This window comes from Ananas comosus, linkage group 18 (assembly GCF_001540865.1).
Source record: "Ananas comosus cultivar F153 linkage group 18, ASM154086v1, whole genome shotgun sequence".
Taxonomy (NCBI): domain Eukaryota; kingdom Viridiplantae; phylum Streptophyta; class Magnoliopsida; order Poales; family Bromeliaceae; genus Ananas; species Ananas comosus.
In genome coordinates, this window is record NC_033638.1 from 4,963,786 (window position 1) to 4,970,492 (window position 6,707).

Sequence of the window (6,707 nt, forward strand, 5' to 3'; positions counted from 1 at the left end):
GGTCAAATATGCATTGTATATAACATGTGCATTTTAAGCATTCTAAAATTCACAAATAATGCATCTAACACAAATATGCATGCTTTTCAATTTACAACACTTAAACCATCAACAATGAGATTTTCTCATTGTGTGGCTAGGCCAAACCCACCGAACCGTCGTGTAGTCCCTCGTTTTGCCGAACGGAGTTGTCCACGAGTCTCAAAATACCCTAAAAGTAATGAGCGAAGGGATACACAAGGATTACGAACAACGAATAGGTTAAACATTAACCAACTCAAAGAAAGGGCCAAAACTCACCTATGGTGGTGAAAATCCCTCACAAGCTCCAAATGGAAGCTAGATCCCTTCCAATGCAACCTAGATAAAGGTTCTAATCCAATCAATTTAGCTCAAAAGGCCCAAGAATCAAAATGCCCAAAATCAACCCTAAACTCACATTCTAGGGTTTCATCTCAAATCCACCATCAAAATACAAATCAAGAGGAGAGAACAAGCATCTAACCTCTTAAGAAGCTCCCAACAAGGCCCCAAACCAACTAGGGTTGAAGTTCTCCTCTCCAATGAGCTCCTCTCCAAGATCCAAGCCTCCAACAATGGTGGGAAATGCTCTAAAAGGCAAAAGAGAGCAAAAACCACCTAAAAACCAAGAAAAAGGAAGATGAAATCCAAAATGAGGCAAGGAGGAGCTCTCTCACCTGTTTCCTCTGAGTTCTGGGCTCAGGAAACCAAAGGGGAGGCGTGGGGTATCATATAGAGGTGCAACAATGCAAAAACACCCCTGCAGTTCGAACTGTTCGAAAACTGCCAAAGTGTACCGGTACACGGGAAAGTGTACCGGTACAAATCCCACGAAAATGCAAACCCGAGGCTCGGGTTTGAAATTCGGCACAAGTGTACCGGTACAGCCATCAAAAGTGTACCGGTACAAAATGTGTACCGGTACAACCATCGACATGTCACCGGTTACACCTCGTGCAGAATGCAATCCGAGGGTAGGCTAAGTCCAACTCTTTAGTGACCTTAGCGCTACATAAAAATACTACAATTCTCGGGATATGAGCCATAGGTCGGAACACTGTCTACGACCCTCCAGAAAGTCTGGAATAAACTCAAAACACAAGTGAAACACTCGAACCTTGCTATTTGCGAAAGTCCAGTGTGTTACATTCTCCCCTCCTAAAAAGGGGTTTCGTCCGAGAAACTGCGGGTCAGCCACACAACAAACCCATCCGAAGATGATGGAAGAAGCGCTCCAGCAGCGCCCAAAACAGACCATGATGGTCTCAAGTGTGCCGGAAAACTCCAAGGCACAAACACAACAAGATCTCGCGACGCCAAGGCTTTGGCATAACACAACCCAAACTTCCGCATAAGCTCCTTGAACTCAAGCCTTCACCGAAAGTTCCATCTCCAATCCGCACTTGATCGACACGTCCATCAGTTGGCCCTCACGAACCCAAGTGTTTCCGAAAGCTGAATTCCAACTCTCACCTTCCTCGTCCAAGTCGAGGGTAAAGCCTTGCTCTGCTTCGATTACTCTAGTATATAGAATTCCATCCAAATCCCCCTCAAGTGTGGATTCCACGGTGCTAACCAAAGCAAGCGTCAGGGGAGGGGGGGTTAAATCCATTACTCCTCTATCGGAACTCCATCGGAGTGCTCATCTGATCAACACTCACCAAGGGGAGGTGATGCACAGTCCACTCGTAGGCTCTTATTCCAACGATGACCCTTCAAATCCGAGGTCAACTCTCTTTTCGAGATGGCACAATTGAGTGCAATTCAATCCAAGGTTAAGTATGGTGTACCCCTTCCATCTCGTTGCTAATTGCAACTTCCACCCATCTATCCAATCTTGCTTGGCACGAACGGTTCTAAACCAACATCCAAGGTAGCCAACCTTCCAATAGTAATAGGAATCGACCCATCGTCCAAACTCGCTCATAATGACGATTATTTAATTCCTCAATCGGCACGGCGATACGACGTCTCCACATCAATCTCAAACTCACCACTCGGGAGTACCCTCGAATCCATTGCAATATGAGATCGGGAACTAAGCTCAAAGGCTTCATCAATCCACTAAGTTCATCATAATAGTCCCAACTCAAGTCCAAGTAAACTCTTGCAAGCCTAGGCCAAGGGCCTAGCTTCAACAGAAGGTCCATAACACGACCGCTCGGAAATTTTTGATCTCAATGCTTTCCCTAGCATTGGATGCTCCAGGTGTCCATGGCCACCGAACTCAATTCATGTGATAGAGAGGGATCAATCCATAGTTCAGTAATAGCTCTCTATCAAAGTCGTCCTGATGCGACTGTCAAACCAAAGTCAATCCCATAAGTCCTCATATGCAGTTCTATCCCGAAGAACTCAAATCCTTGTACATGCTCCTGACACGGGAAATTAGTAACCTGGTACCTTCCCTCCCGCGAGTTTTCCATCCATCAGTGAGAGTTCCACAACCCGATCACTTCAAATCTGCCTAGCAGTCTAATCGCACACATCCTATAAGAATACCCCAAGTCATTCGCGACTGGTTCCACAAATCCACACAGAGGACTCGAAATTATCATTTCGCAAATCCTTCCACTGGTGGAGTACTACAGGCATAGGCAACATCACCCTCGTGATGTCACCATCAAACATCACAACCCGTTTGAGGTATGACCTCAAACTCCAGTATCAGACAGTACTACTCAGATTGCTCACAATCTTATCGAGTACACCAACAACTCAAGGCCATTTGACAAGGTCAATGAGCCTCAGCAACGGTCCAAACCTCCAATCGTGATTCAATTTGAATGACGAGAGTAGACATACAGTCAAAATGGCCCAACCGGCCCCACAACAAGTGAGAGTGCTCCGTCACGAAACAAAACACCAATCATAGTACCTCCCCGGCAATCGAGCTATCTATTAGTGACTCGATCGGGGACATAACGACCGATCAAGGACATCCTTTATTTCAAGGATTCTCGACCACCCAAAGCTAATGGCCACTCAGGCCCTAAACCCTCTCCAACACTTACCCAATTTTAGGTAAGGGAGACAATCAACACATCTAGCGGAAGTAAATCCTCAAATCGCACTATTTCGTGCACACAGTCCTCAAGGCGAGTCAAGTCAGCTCGCAAACCAAGGGTACCAGGTACCCACAACAACTCCACACCAAGGAAGGCCAATCTATTTGTTGGCACACAGAACCATCTCACGGGGTAGGGCGTTCAAAACGACACACCCGATCAACCGATCATCCACACGCGCCAAAGGCTCAACGCTAACAAATCCTCGGGTTGGGTAACTACACACTCAGTGTGTCCTCGATCTCACGATCCAACACGTGGCTTTCCACGCTCCAGGGTCCAGGCTCGGACTACCATCCTGACCAAAACTCTGCCCTACCAACAGGTACCGGGCCGCTGTCACACACAGCCGACTGCGCCTGCCCAACGGGCCCAGGCTCCACAGTCCCCAAATGGTCCAGGCACGGTCGTCTCCAAGCCCCATCCGGCAAACAGCCGAGCCAGGGATACAACTAATGCAATCCTCGTGAGATCTACAAGCATAGCAAAATATGCTACCCGCAACCCGCAAATCAATCGCCTAGCTCGAGGGGCTACACAATGTCGCAAACATCGAACTAACGAAATGCCATGCAACTCGGCGAATAGCCGATCAGAATATAGATGCAATGCACCAATAGCAAACAATGCACAACTCAAATGCCACAAGAGGGACTGATACCTGAAATCACAAACTCGGCCACTGCTGCCTCCTCCACCTGGCTGCATACATGCGCCCACTCGGGCCTACCGTGACCCCTCCGTCTGTCTCTGGACAAGTGGCCTCCCGGCCTGATAGTGAGAAAAAGGCGTCCCCTGGCTGGGACTCGGTAATACTGGTGCCGGTGCTGAAGATGGAGCTGATACCAAACCTCTCGGACAGTCTGACTGGAAGTGACCCTCCTGGCCACACGAATAGCACCTGCCCTGCCTCTGTGAGCACTGCTGCGGGTAATGACGGCCACCGCAAATCACGCAGCTCAGAGTCTGACGACGCTCAGATCCTCCACGCCGTGCTACTGATGAGCCACGTCCTCGCGACTGGCTCTGGTTCCTGGAATGTCTCGACGGCCTCCCAGAGTACGTCTGACTCGCACCCTCAGTCGCGGGCCTCTTGCCTTTTCCTTTGTTTGAGCCTTCTCGACGCTCCTGCAAGTCTGCCGCGCAGCTTTCCACAATGAGCACGCGGTTCACCACATCTTGGCAAGTCCGAGGATTGGAGAGTTGCACCAACTGATAGATCGACGGCCGAAGTCCTCGCTCGAAGATGCGGGCCTTATCCTCGTCGTCCCGCACGACAAAGGGCGCGTAGTGTAGAAGCCGAGAGAACTCCCTCTCATACTCGGCCACGGTCCAATCCCCCTGGCGCATCTCGCGCAGATCCTGCTCCATCTTCCTCGTAACACGGACGAGGAAGTAGTGCTCCAATAAGAGCTCCTTGAATCTCTTCCAAGAAATCGCTGCTAGGTCGGTGTTGGGATTATCCTGGATGCCCACCCACCAACTATAGGCCTCGTCGTCTAAATAGTGAGTGGCGAGCCAAACTCTACCTCTCTCCTCCACGAAGGTGTCGCGGAATAACTTCTCCATGTGCATCAACCACTTCTCAACGATCCAGTGGTCGGCTTTCTCTCCATCGTAGATCCTGGGATCGCACCTCCTGAACTCGTCGAGGCGATCCATGAGCCGCTGACGCTCCGCTCTTTCAACCATCAAGGGAAAAGTCGCCGCTGCCACAGGCACCTGAGCTGGTGGTGCTGCCAATACCTCCTCCCGAAGGCTACCGTAAGTGTCGTCTGCGAAGTGTCGAGTACAGGGGACGACCCCCCGGGCACAACTGTCTCCACTGGCGCGGGTAGTACAGAGACCTAAGCCTCTCTGGCAGCTGCCTGCTGTAAAAGAAGGTCCTCCAGGCGCTGCATCCATACCTCCTGCCGGCGTGCTGTATCCACCAGCTGTCGAGTCGTCGCCGCCTGCTATGTTACGAAATCAGCGAGGGCCGCAAGCTGACTCCTCAACTCACGGACCTCACCGGATCCGGGGGTAGCGGATGTCTCCGCTTCCTCAAAAGTCGCCGCATCGTCCGCTCTAACAGACTTAGAGCGTGTAGCCGGCATCAACACTACAACATCATAATAGCGCAAGTTAATATAACCCACACTATCGGAACCCCGCTCAAATGACAATACCCCAAATCATGCGAAAGTAAAGAAGTGTCCCAACTACTAACTCCCGATGTTACGTTGTCGGCCGCCAACGTAACCCTCCGCGAAGTTAGAAGCCATACACTTCGATCGAACTCGAACCTTCTTGGAGTTATCAAAGAAACCCAATCATGATACTTTCGCTCATAAATTAAATAGACCTCGTCTCTCACGAGTCTAATTCCTATAGTCCAACAAATCGACTTAGCTTTACTAAGTCCAAAGCTCAAGGTGAAGTTCCCACATTCACTATGTTTAGTGCCCTCTTTATGACACTTAATATTGCTATAATCTAAGCTCAATTCACATTCTATGTTCTCTTTATGACGCTAGCTTGTTCTATCAATAATAGATTAATACACATGCTCTCTAGCGTGTTCTCATATTGCTACATGTAAGTTCATCCCAATGCGACTATTAACTTAGCAAATTCTCATAATAATAACATGCACATGCATTTGCATATCCATCAAGTCTAATGCCGCTTTATGACAATTAGCTTGCTAAATCCATATCTTAGTCCAAGCCTAATGCCGCTTTAATGACATTAGCTTACTATTTGTATACACTCTAGCCTATTCACTTAATGTCGATATATCCAACCGCGTCAATCATGCGTTCTAAGTCCAAGAGTGTAATCTATATGCCATATTGTACCATATGCAACATGATCTCAATCAATTGTAAGAATGCTAATCGTAGTCCCTAGCCCAACATGAAAACTCTCTACTATATATGAGGTTCGAAAATGCATTATACATAACTGTGCGTATTTTAAGCATTCTAAAATTCACAATTGATCATCTAGCATAATATGCAAGCATTTTCATTTTAGGATAAATAAAACCATCATAAGAGAATTTTGTTTCATTTGGTGAGGCCAAACCCCACGAACCGTCGTGTAGTCCCTCGTTTTGCCGAACGGAGTTGTCCACGAGTCTCAAAATACCCTAAAAAGTAATGAGCGAAGGATACACAAGGATACGAACAACGAATAGGTTAAACATTAACAACTCAATGAAAGGGCCAAACTCACCTATGGTGGTGAAAATCCCTCTCAAGCTCCAAAAGAGAGCTAAATCCCTTTCAATGCAACCTAGATAAAGGTTCTAATCCAATCAATTAGCTCAAAAAGGCCTAGAATCAAAATACCCAAAATCAACCTAAACTCACATCTTAGGGTTCCATCTCAAATCCACCATCAAAATACAAATCAGAGGAGAGAACAAGTATCTAACCTCTTAGAAGCTCCCAACAAGGCCCCAAACCAACTAGGGTTGAAGTTCTCCTCTCAATGAGCTCCTCTCCAAGATCCAAGCCTCCAACAATGGTGGGAAATTGCTCTAAAAGGCAAAAGAGAGCAAAATCACCTAAAAATCAAGAAAAAGGAAGATGAAATCCAAAATAAGGCAAGGAGGAGCTCTCTCACCTCTTT